This window comes from Chiloscyllium punctatum, chromosome 3, assembly GCF_047496795.1.
Source record: "Chiloscyllium punctatum isolate Juve2018m chromosome 3, sChiPun1.3, whole genome shotgun sequence".
Lineage (NCBI taxonomy): Eukaryota > Metazoa > Chordata > Chondrichthyes > Orectolobiformes > Hemiscylliidae > Chiloscyllium > Chiloscyllium punctatum.
In genome coordinates this window covers 34,381,424-34,395,257 of record NC_092741.1, presented here as the reverse complement: position 1 = coordinate 34,395,257, position 13,834 = coordinate 34,381,424, and positions in this window count along the sequence as shown.

Below are 13,834 nucleotides of genomic sequence, written 5' to 3'. Positions count from 1 at the left end.
GATTGGGCATTTATACAACTGTGAACAATAGTTAACTGTTTGTTTAAAATCCCCTCAAAGGGGAACTGATCCATTGGGCATCATATTCAGTATGACTGATACTGCCCATTCTGCAAACTGGACTGATTTGATGATTCCTTCACTTTCCAATCTTCTGATTTCTGCCTCTACATTTTTCCATAAGGCAAATGGCATTGAGTAGGCTATGCAGAATCATAGAATTGCTTCCTGGTCAACGTGCAAGGTGACCTTGGCCACTCTGTTCATCCCTAAACCTTCCTGAAAGACTTCTGGATAGGTAATTCGAACTTCACTTGGGTTGCCACTTTCTAATCAAAAAATGTTGAGCTAATCTAAGTGATCTCTCTCAACCAGTTTTGCCCCACCAAGCTTGGGCTGGACCCTTTTACAGCAAACACTGAACCAGCTGTTTCTCATAATAGACTGGAACCTGTGGAATTCACTGTCCAGTGAAGCAGTTGAAGCAATCTCATTGAATGTTCTTAAGCCATAAATAGCTTTTTGAACAGTAAAGCAATTATGGTTATGGTGAGCAAGTGGGTAAGGGGAGCTGAGGCCGTGAAAAGAATAGCCATGTTTTTATGGAATGGTGGAACCAGCTCGATGGGCCAATTTACCCCTCCTGATCCTATTTCTAATGTTCTTATGAACGAAAGTTGTACCTTAACCTGTAAAGATTCCCCAGTATAGGTTCCCAGTCTAGCTAAGAACATAGAACATCGAACATAGAACATTACAGAGCAGTACAGACCCTTCAGCCCTCAATGTTGCGCTGACCTGTGGAACCAATCTGAAGCCCATCTATCCTACATTATTTCATTTTCATCCATATATCTATCCAATGACCATCTAAATGCCCTTAAAGTTGGCGAGTCTACTACTGTTGCAAGCAGTGCGTTCCACGCCGCTATTACTCTCTGAGTAAAGAAACTACCTCTGACATCTGTTCTATATCTATCACCCCTCAATTTAAAGCTATGTCTTCTCATGTTAGCCATCACCATCTGAAGAAAAAGGCTCTCATTGTCCACACTACCTAACCCTCCGATTATCTTGTATGTCTCAATTAAGTCACCTCTCAACCTTCTTCCCTCAAATGAAAACAGCCTCAAGTCTCTCAGCCTTTCCTCATAAGACCTTCCATCCATACCAGGCAACATCCTTGTAAATCTCCTCTGAACCGTCTCCAAAGCTTCCACGCCCTTCCTATAATGTGGTGACCAAAACTGTACAATATACTCCAAGTGCGACCACACCATAGGTTTGTACAGCCACAGCATGATCTCATGGCTCCGAAACTCAATCCCGCTACCAATGAAAGCTAACACACCATATGCCTTCGTAACAGCCCTGGCTGGCAACTTTCAGTGATCTATGTACAAGGGCACAGAGATCTCTCCGCTCATCTACACTACCAAGAATCTTACTATTAGCCCAGTACACTTTATTCCTGTTGCACTTTCTAAAGTGAGTTAACTCACACTTTTCCACATTACACTCCATTTGCCACCTCTCAGTCCAGCTCTGCAGCTTATCTATGCCCCTCTGTAACCTGCAGCATCCTTCGGCACTATCCACAACTCCACTGACCTTAGCGTCATCTGCCGATTTACTAACCCATCCTCTATGCCCTCATCTAGGTTCATTTAAAAAGTGACAAACAGCAGTGGCTCCAAAACAGATCCTTGCAATACACCACTAGTAACTGAACTCCAGGATGAACATTTCCCATCAACCTCCACCATCTGTCTTCTTTCAGCTAGCTACTTTCTGAACCAAACAGCTAAATCACCCTCAATCCCATGAGTCCGTATTTTGTACAATAGCCTACTAGGGGGAACCGTATCAAACGCCTTACTGAAATATATACAGAACATCAACCACTTTACCTTCATCCACCTGTTTGGTTACCATCTCTAAGTACTCAATAAGGTTTGTGAGGCACGACCTACCCTTCACAAAACCACATTGACTATCCCTAATTAACTTATTCCTCTCTAGATGATTATAAATCCTGTCTCGTATAATATTTTCCAATACTTTACCCACAACCGAAGTAAGGCTCACTGGTCTACAATTACCAGGGTTGTCCCTACTCCCCTTCTTGAACGAGGGGACAACATTTGTTATCCTCCAGTCTTCTGGCACTATTCTTATGAACAGTGATGACATAAAGATCAAGGACAAAGGCTCTGCAATCTCCCTGGCTTCCCAGAGAATCCGAGGATAAATCCCATTTGGTCCGGGCACTTACCTATTTTCACACTTTCCAGAATTGCTAACACCTCCTCCTTGCAAACCTCAATCCAGTCTAGTATAGTCGTCTATATCCCAGTACTCTCCTCGATAACATTGTCTTTTTCCAGTGAGAATATTGACAAAAAATACTTATTTTGTGCTTCCCCTAACTCCTCAGACTACACGCACAACTTCCCACCACTATCCCTGATTGGTCCTAATCTTTCTCTAGTCATTCTTTTATTCCTGATATACCTGTAGAAAGCTATATGGTTAACCTGGATCCTACTTGCCAATGACTTCTCATGTCCCCTCTTGGCTCTTCTTAGCTCTCTCTTTAGGTCTTCCCTGGCGAACATTTAACTCTCAAACACGCTAACTAAGCCTTCACATCTCATCTTAATACAAGCCTTCTTCCTCCTCTTGACAAGAGATTCAACTTCTTTAATCAATCATCACTCCTAAGCTCAACCACTTCCTCCCTGTCTAACAGGGACGTAATTATCAAGGACACGCAGTAGCTGTTCCTTGAATAAGCTCCACATTTCAATTGTGCTAATCTCCTGTAGTTTCCTTCCCCACCCTATGCATCCTAAATCTTGCCTAATCACATCATAATTGGCTTTCCCCCAGCAGTAACTCTTGATCTGTGTTTTAACCTAACCCTTTCCATTGCTAAAGTAAACATAAGTGAATTGTGGTCACTATCACCAAAGTGCTCAACTACCTCCAAATCCAACACCTGATCAGGTTCATTACTCAGTACCAAATCCAATGTGGCCTTGTTACTTGTTGGCTAATCTACATACTGTGTCAGGAAACCATCCTGCACAAATTGGACTAAAACTGACCCATCTAAAGTACTCCAACTATAGTATTGTACAAACTTTAGGATTGGAGCCCAGAAGGACTTTTATTAAAGACAGATTCTGCGATCACTAAAATGGCTGTGCTGGCATTAACCTCCATTTGAACTGGATGATCATTTAACTAGACCTAGAGTCCCTTTGTGCAAGATAAATCCTCAGTGAGGCTATGCAATTGCATTCACTCAAGTGGTTTCCCCAAGCTCAGTTGGACTGTCAAGGGTGGCTACTTCCATTGAAATACCCTCAACTCATACGGTACACTTGCCACATTTTCCAATGATAAAGCCAGTTGTAGTGCCTGTTTGAAGTCAAGTTGGGCTTCAGCTAGCAGGCACTTTTGTATGGTTACATCATTAATTCCACATAACAACCAGTCTCTCAGCATCTCAGTAAAGGGTAAACCAAAGTCACAACACTGCCAGTTGTCTTAATCCAATCAAAAATCCCCAATTCTCAAATTGCCGACTAAAAACATCTCAGAATTGGAGGAGGCTTGGGATCATAGTATTCCTTAACTAAATCCATTAAGGTTTTAGTACCTGGTGCCTCCAGGAAAGCTATGCTCCTAATAACCAAACACATGGTTGGTCAATATCTGTCAGAAGGATTACCCATGGCTTTTCATCAACCCAAATATCATTTGCCCAGAAAAAATAACCCGTCCTTTCCACATGCTGGGACAGTCTTCAACAGCACAGCCAAATGAGTCAAGCTTTCCAAATGATGGCATGATGCCAGAAATGTTTATCCCAACTCAAAGACAACGGTTCTGAGTGAGCTTCTTCAGGAATTTGCCTTACTCTCATTCCCACTCAAATAACTCCACAGACGCCAGTATCCAGTCACCAAGTCAGCCTTTTGTTAATACGTAGCAAGTCCTTGACACTGGTCCAGCTGATTTAATTTATTTATTGTCACGTGTATCTACGAAGATTGTCACATGTACCTAATTACAGTTAAAAGGTTTGTTTATGAATAGTACAGGCAGTTAATAGTATTCAAAGAAATACAGATCATAGGGTGAAAAAAGCATAGACAAAGGCATACAGGTTATGTCAACCAGGGTGTGTGGAAGGCAAGAACAAGCTCCCTCAGAGCCAACTCTTAGAGTGTCAGAATGTCTGACACTCCTCTTTTTATCTGCCAGTCAGGACTCCCTGATTGGACCAGATTACAGTCCCAATCTATGAGGTCCTGGCTGACCTTGTTCCAATCCCTACAGTTATGTTGTTCAATGCCATTCTCTTGCCTTCTCCCCGTAATCCCCGATCTCTTTACCAATCAAGAACCTATTTATCTCTATTTTAAGTACAGCCAAGGACTTGGCCTCCATGGCTCTCTGTGGCAGTGAATTCCACAGATTAACTACCCTCTGGCTGAAGAAATTCTTCCTCATCTCAGTTCTAAAGGCTTGTTCATTCATTCTGAAGCTGTGCTCTTGAGTTTTAGTGTCTCCTATGAGTGGAAAAATCTTCTCCATATCCACTCTAGTATTTTTAAGCATTCTTAAGTTTCAATCAGATCAGAACAACAATCAGACAAAGGTAATTGCATAGGCATGAGAGCAGAGATGGCTAAGATTGATTAGCTAAACAGACTCAAAGTTATGGCTGTAATCTAACAGTGGGAATCATCTAAAAAGAATCAAAACTATGAATAATGATATGCTCTATTATAAAACAAAATGTAGCACAAAGATCCTCCTATAGCTTATTAAGGAGATCAGGAATAGTTTTGTTAAAAGGGGCTTATAATGTTCCAAAGAACGGCAATAATTGCGGTATGGAAGTCCTTTACAAAACATAAGGGGTCTTAAAAATTAATAAAGGGATAAAGTAGAATATGAGAGTTGTAGTGATTGGAACCATGGCCACCTGGATCTCATGGACTATGATATTCTTGATTGGAGTTGTTAATCTGGGCTAATTAGGGAGGTCTGGCTGACAGACTTAAACAGGAGATTCAGAAGATCTCCTGAGGCCAGGGATTGGCTTTGGGCTGGCTGGTCACAGCTGATGCACAATGCATGTATAAATGACTTAGTGACGAGATACCAGCCTCTGTGAAGTTATTTCAAGACTAAACCAACCAACAACATAAAAACAACTTGTAAGTACTTTTACAAATATATAAAATAGTGAAATTAGGAATATGAGAATGATAGAGTCATTGAGCAAATTTGACTTCATAGTAGAATACTTGACTATAGTTTTTTCCTATATTCTAAAAAAACAAAGTTGCTTTCTATTGATTGAAAAGGGAACTGTTCTCACAGTATTGACCCCAAAGACCTTTGCTGTACAAGCCAAGAAAACAAAAAGCCTTAGACACTGGGTGTTCACCTATGTGGAAATGAGGAATAATGGATGGATAGTATAACATAGGGCATGCTATGGAAGAGATACCGTCAAGGATGTGCAACCATCCTGAATTATATGAGGTCTGCAGACTTTGCAAACTCTGTGACAAATAATTGATTATGACCTTTATTTTAGAAAAGTCTAAATAAGACCTTGGAAGATTGGAATGGAGTCAGAAATTAGGCTTCAAGGGAAACTGCTTCCAGGATTTACTGCTACAGCTGGATTGATCTAGTCAACTCCTGAAAACAACAGTATGGGAAGAGCTGTTAGCAGAATGACTGACTACTATTCAGAGATTGGTAATGTGTGTACAAATGGTTATTTCACCTATTCAGAGAATTGTCATGGGCTGAACAATTGGGTTACTATTTTTGCTTTAACACTCAAAGCTTTGTTTTCCTTTTCAGAAAGTTATCTTTCTTCTTTCTTATTTATTTTCCACCTATCATTTAAAATTGTTATCATTATCATATTTTGTTCTAGTACATTACCTGATTTTGTGCCTCATTGCTGTTACATCCAATGCATGACTCCAAACCCAAGTGAAACTTTACAAGGGACTCTTGCCTTACAGGCATTAAGAAAGGGATTGCTTGCTTGATTCATGGAATGACAGGGTTGTCCTTTGATTAGGGGCTGAGTAATGTGGACAATTACTCACTGAAGTTTAACAGAATGTGAGGATATCATATTCAAATGTTCAGGATTCTGAAGGGGACAGACACTGACAGGTTGCAGGGCATGGTATTAGGATAAAAAACTGATCATTTAACGTAAAAGTGAGGAGAAATTTCTTTGATCTAAGACTTGTGAGTCTTTGGAATTCTCAACTGCAATGGCTTGTGGATGTTTCATCATTAACTACATTTGAGGCTAAGATAGACAGATTTTTGATCTCTTGGGGAATCAAGAGGTAATGTGAATGGAGAAGATACTTGAGTTGAAGTTAAATTTCAACCATGATTGTATTCAATAGCAGAGCAGGGTCAATCAGCAGTACAGACTACTCCTGCTCCTATTTTTTAATTCACTTGTGATGTGGGATTGCTGTTTAGGCCAGCATTTAATGCCATTGACAAGGTGGTGGTGAGCTGTCTTCTTGAACTACTGCAGTCCTTTTAGAGCTTGTGCACTCCTAATGCCCTCAGAGAGGGAGTTCAGTAATACTGAGGAACAGTGATATATTTCCAAGTCAGGAACTTCCAGGTGGTGTTGTTCCCATGTATTGATAGCCTTTGACCTTCTAGATTGTAGTGGCCATGGGTTTGGAATGTGCTGTTAAAGGAACCTTTGTGAATTTCTGCTGTGCATCCTCCTGATGGAACACACTACTACTACTGAGTGTCAGTGGTGGGGGAAGTGAATGATTGTGAATGTTGTGCCAATCAAACAGGCTGCTTTCTTTTGGATGGTGTCAAGATTCTTGAATGTTGTTAGAGCTGCACTCATCCAGGCAAGTGAGGAAGATTTCACCACACTTCTGACTTGTGCCTTACACATAATGGATGGGCATTGGTGAGTCAGGAAGTAGCTATTCAATGCAAGATTCTGTTGTAGCCACTGTATTTATATAGTGAGTCCAGTTCAGTTTCTGGTCAATGATAACTCCCAAGATGTCAATAGTGGGCTATTTAGTGATGGGGATGCCATTGAAGTTCAAGCATGGATGATAAAATTCCCTTTTGTTGGACATGATCATTGTCTGGCCCTCCTGTCCTGCGAATGTTATTTGTCAATTTTTAGTCCAAACCTGATATCATCTGGTTTTGTTGTGTTTGCACATGGACTGCTTCAGTATCTGAGAAATCGTATATGGTGCTGAATGTTGTGCAATCATCAGCAAACATTCCCACTTCTTACTTATGATGGAGGGAAAGTCACTGGTAAAGCAGCTGAAGATGGTTGGGCCTAGGATACTGCCCGAAGGAACTTCTATTGAGATGTCTTGGAGCTGAGATGATTGACCTTCAACAAACACAACCATCTTGCTATGTGCTAGAAATGACTCCAACCAGTGGACAGTTTGCCCCTCTGCTCACCATTGGCTCCAGCTTTACAAGGATCCTTGATGTCATAATTGGTCAACCTTGAAGTCAGGGGCAGTCACTTTCACTCTGGAATTTAACTATTTTTTCCATGTTTGATCAAGGCTGAGATGGTATCAGGAGCTGAGAAGCCCTGGTGGAACTCAAACTGGGTGTTAGCAAATGGGTTATAATTAAGCATGTGCTGCTTGATAGTGCAGTTGATGACACCTTACATCACTTTACTGTTGATTGACAGTAGTTTGAGGGGGTGGCAACTGGCTGGGTTGGATTTGTCCTGCTTTTTTTGTACAAGTTATAACTGAATAACATTCCACATTGTCGGGTAGATGCCAGTGGTGCACAGACATAACTTGGCTTGGGGCATGGAAAATACATGTTCTCAGTCCTGGAATGTTGTCAGGGCTCATTGCATTTGTAGTATCCTTACCTCCAGCCATTTCTGGCTATGATGTTGAGTGAATCAAATTAAATGAAGATTGGCATCTGTAATGTTGGGGACTTCTGAATGAGGCCAAGAACGATCATTCAGTTAGCACTTGTGGTTGAAGATTCTTCCAAATGTTTCAGCCTTACATTTCACACAGTTGGGCTACCCCATTATTTGAAGATGGGTTTATTTGTGAAGTAGTCTCTATCAGTGAGTTTTTTAATGGTCCACTATGATTCACAAATGAATTCACAAAAGACATATAGATCCATGTCAGGATGTTGTGTGACTTGGAAGGGAATTTGTGTGTGGTAGTGCTCATAGGTTGCAGGTTTGGACCATACTTTTGAAGGCATCTTGATGAGTTACTGCAGTGCAACTTGTAGATGGTATATGCTGCAGTCACTGTACTTCACTGGTGAAGGAGTAGATTGGGTGCCAATCAACAGGACTACTTTTCCCTGGGTGATTTTGAGCTTCTTGAGTGTTGCTTGATTTGCACCAATCTAGGAATTTTAAAAAGTCATAGGATGTAGGCGTCATCATCAGCTAGGCCAGCATTTACTGCCAATTCTTAGCTGCCTTTGAGTAGGTGGTACTAAGGAGCCTTTTTGAACTGTGAAGTACATTTCATTCCAGTAGGTTCATAATGTCATGAACACCAACTAGCCATGAAACGACATGACTAGCTATCCTTAGTAGCCACACACACAGGCGACAAGCAAAATGAATTCAACTGGGACAACACTACCATTATAGGGCAAGCCAAACAGAGAACAGCCAGGGAATTCCTAGAGGCATGGCACTCATCCACAGACTCTATCAACAAACACATCGACCTGGACCCAATATACCGGCCACTACAGCGGACAGCTCGAACTGACAACCGGAAGCGGCAGAGACAGGCCACTATAAATGTCGGAGGAAACATCACAGAAGCACTTCACAGGAGGCTCCCAAGCACTGAGGATGTCACCTAGACAGGGGACGAAACGTTTGCAAGACAAATTCCCAGCTTGGCGAACAGAACCATAACAACGAGCACCTGAGCTACAAATCTTCTCCCAATCTTTGAATGTCATTGTAGAATGAATTTCAGGATTTTGGTTTAGTGATAGTACATGAATGGTGATATATTTCCAAGTCTGGATGGTGACTTGCTTTGAGAGAAACTGTCAAGTGTCAGTGTTCCCCTGTATTTGCTACCCTTGTCCTTTTGGATGTAGATGATCATGGATTTGGAAGGTGCTATCTAAGGAGGCTTGGTGAATTTCTGCAACATATCTTGTAGATGACACAGATGGAGATTATAGTGGTGAATATGAATTGCTTTTTGTAGATGGTGAATGGAGATAAGTTAGTCACCATAATTCCTAGCCTTGGCGAGACCATACCTGGAGTATTATGCACAGTTTTAGTCTCCTTTCCGAAGAAAAGATGCCCCATATTTTCTGATAGTGAGACAGTCATTTCTGTAGTTCAGAAGTTGTGTGTTGAGAATCCTCAGAATCCCAGAATGTCTACATACCACATCCCCTCATCAAACCCTGGGACCCAAAACATCCCTCTCTCTCTCACTCCCCTTGATGCAAAATTCCCATCTAATCCATAGACTTTACACCCCAAAACCTCAACTCCCACCACACTACAGAACCTGAGACCAATTAACATCACTGGATCCCAGGCAACCCACCCTTATCTATGCATCTCTCCCCCTCCATCCCAGAACCTGACAAATGTGTATCTCCTTCAGACTGGAAGTAAGTATGCAATGGTGTTCTCCAGTGGATAGCTTAGAATTACTTCACTTTGAGTGACCTGGACTTGGATATAAGGGATGTAATTCCAAAGTTTGCAGATCAAATTAAACTTAGAAATCCAGCTAGACCAGCATTTATTGCTAAGTCCTATAAAGAGTCAACCACACGTCTTTGGTCTCCAGTCACATGTAAACCAAACCTAGTATGGGTGGGAGATTTCCTTCCCTAAAAGACATTAGTAAACAGGATGGGTCTTTATGGCAATCAACACTGATTATCTGATCACCATTAGGTAAACTGATAATTCCAGATTTTTGTTTTGAATTCAACCTCATCACCTGCCACAGCAGGGTTTGAACCTATGTTACTAGGTTAGAGTTCTCGATTACTAGACAAGTGACATCACCATTAAGTAATGTGCCCCTTGTAAGTATTAAAGAACCTGTGAAAGATTCCTAGTTCAGAATGGGGATTGAAAGGGGGATATCTGAGATAATGGTGTTCCCGTAGATGTGTTCTTCAGATTTGCTGCAGCACATCATTTAGATTCTTCTCTTCTTCTTTGGTAGTGCCTTGGAATTGAGGATGATTTGTTTCCACGCCAATTTAATTGTTCTGAAATGGCTGCCAAATGCAATGTGCAAACTGGAGAAAGTGAGGTCTGCAGATGCTGGAGATCAGAGCTAAAAAGTGTGGTGCTGGAAAAGTACAACGTACAATCTGCAGACTCTCCTAAATGCAGGATCTCCTTGGCTCTGACTCTATGCGTTCTCAACAATATGTCCAGTCTATTCTTGAATGAAACTTGTCCAATTTGGCTGGTCATGAGTGAAGGTCAGCAGGTATGTTTGACCATTTCAGAGATCTTGAGGATATCCTAAAACACTTCTTCTGCTGTCATTTGTCCTCCCCCTTTGACTGAGCTCTGAGTGGAGCAGTGAGCAGTTATTTTAGGAATCTGGTGGCAGGGATATGGATTATATGCCCCACCAAGTGAGCTGATTTTGAATAATTTGCATAAGAAAAGTGCTGGGAGACGTGGCTTGGGAAAAGCTCTAAACTTGGATAGTCTTTCTTGCCACTGGATTCAGAGGATGTTTCTATGACACCATTGATGGTACTTCTCTACAGTCAAATAGGAATTGAAAGGTTAATTCTATTTCTCTCTCCCCAGATGCTGCCAGGCGTATGTTTCTCTAGCACTTTCTGCTTTAATTTCATAACCCCACCATTTGCAGTGTTTTTCTTTTATATCATTTCTCCCCTACTTTGAGGTGCCAGGAGTAGGTTATCCAAGTCTCAGAAGCTAATAGGAGAACCAGGTCAATATGCCTTGCTTTTCTAGCCACTGTGCTAACATGATCTGGCTCAGATGAGGTATCAGTAGCCAATGTTAACGGTTAGAGATTGGAAATTATAGTTTGTAAATATTATCCGTCACTTTTCAGGCCAAGTCAGGGTGTTTCCCAGATAACACTGTAGTCTGCATGTGTTATATCATTATTTGAGGCATTGTAAATGAAACTGAACCTTGAGAAACTATAAGCAAACAGACTATTTTCTTTGTTTTTAAACAGGGCGTAAAGGTAGAACAAACACCTGGACCATCTCAACCCACGAGCACAAATTGACAAGCTTAAGGAGCAGGATTCACTAGTATTTGTAAAATATTAGAGTACTTGCAGATAGAGTCATAAAGCACAGAAACAGACTTTTTTGGTCCAAACTGTCCATGCTGAACATAATCCCAAACTAAGCAAAAATATGGAACACTTCACGAATTTGCACCTTACATCCTCTAAGATTTTTAACAACAGTTTAGTAAATTATTGACAAAGTTAATATCATTTAAATTGCTTCATTGTCTGTGCACCATTTATTGCAAACATAATATGGTTGGGTAAGAGAAGATAAATAATAATATGTCTATTCATTACAATGTTTACCACTTATTAGTTCTTGTTGCAAGGTTTATGACCTTGAATCAGCACTCCTGTGAATAGAGTCAGGAAATGAAATCACAATGACCTTAAGCAGAAATTTTGTGAGGCTATAAAACAAACATCCAACGCTTTACTTAGAGTAGGCAGGGCATGTAGCTTTTCATTTTTGTGGTAGGACTTCGGCTGCTCTTTTACCTATTCCATTTGAACTTAGGGGATTTTCAAGTGAGTGAATTCCAGTGCTGAAATGAATGTGCAATGTAGACAGTTAGGTTGTTGTACTCAATTTAGGTTGCTGGAAAAACTGAACAGGTCTGGTAACATCTATGAAGAGAAATCAAAGTTAACGTTTCGAGTCCTCAGGGTCACTATGCCTGAAACATTAACTCGAATTTCTCTTCACAGATGCTGCCAGATCTGCTAAACATTTCTAGCAATTTCTGTTTTTGTTTCTGATTTATAGCATCCACAGTTCTTTTGGTTTTTCTTTAGGTTGTTGAACTTTCAGGATATCATATATAAAGAAAGACTTGCATCTGTATCATGTGTTTCACAACGACAATACATCCCAAAACATTCTACAGCAAATAGAGTGTAATCACTTTTCACTGTGAGAAACAGTGCAGCCACTTTGTATCATAGAATTGTTATGGCACAAAAAGGGACCCCATAACCAATCATGTCTGCATAGTTTCTATTAACTAGTGTCAATCTCTTGCCTTTTTCTCCTATCCATGCAAACCATTTTTATCAAACTAATCATCCACTGCCCTCTTGAATACCTCACTTGTACAGAGAAAGGTCCCAAAATGTAAGAATGACCTACTTTTGTGATTTGATTTGAGGGCCAAATATTGATCAGGATACCAGGGATAATTCCCTCCTCTTCTTCAAAATGATGACACGGAATCTTTTACATCCATCTAGGAAGGTTGTTGGAGTTTTGATCTAATACCTCACTCATAAGACTGTACCTATAACAATACAATGCTTCCTCAGTACTGCACCTTATTGTCAACCAAGATTTTTGTACTCAAATCGGACTTGTACCTTCTAAATCAGAGGCAAAGGTGTTACCAACTGAACTATGGCTGCCACTCAAAATCTAACACTTGCAGGTTCTGTATTTCAAATTGCATGGAATTATGCTTTCTTAACTATATTATAAACAATAACTCCTTTGCATTTACAGAAACAATAAAATTCATGTAGTTTGGATGGGGCCGAGGGGAGAGAGTGAAGGCTTATCACACTATCAGATATGTATCTAAACACCTCCAGCATATTTCAACATTCAAAGCACAGCCTCTACAATTCATGGGGGTTAGATTTTACAGATTGAAGCTCCTTTTGACATGTAGGGATGCTGATATGATGTTGTTAGCTATAATTTTAGTAAATGTACTTAATCCACAGGGGTCAGTGAGTTAGATGGTATCTTCCTTGTGTATTGATAGTATTCGAGAAGAATTTATTGGGAAAAAAGTGTTCATATAATATTCTGTTCATAACACCATTAATAATGTGGCATAATTTCCATGAAGTAAAGGGATGTGTAAACCTGACTATATGTGCCGACCAAATTTTCCTTTCTCAAAGCAGTCCTTAAGTGCAACAATTCTGCTGCTTTCCTATCTGTCCTTTGTTCTTTGATAACCATGAAAAATGCATCATTGCTACTTTTAATTTCCTTCTATGCATTTTCGTTCACAGTTTGGTTGATATTTGCTGCAGAAAACTGAGTTACTACTGCAACATTAACTGCCACAATATACCTGTACACTGGACAGAATTATTGGTAAGGTAAAAACAATGACTGCAGATGCTGGAAACCAGAGTCTGGATTAGTGGTGCTGGAAGACCACAGCAGTAAGGTATTTAACAGTTGTGTTGTCTCTTGACCTTAGGTAATGAAAACTATTCATTGTAGAGACCAAAATGATTCATATTTGCTTACATTCCCTTTCATCCAAAATGTTCCTTATTTTATATGTATTTTATGTGCACCAATGGAATGCAGTCCTTCTCTTCAGCAAGAACAATCCCAGTAACAATTCCAAGTAAATGAAATCTCTTCAGTGGCAACAATGAAGATAGATATTCTCTCTGTGTTTATTTCCAATCCTTAAGTCACTCTGATTTATCAATCATTAATTATCACTCAT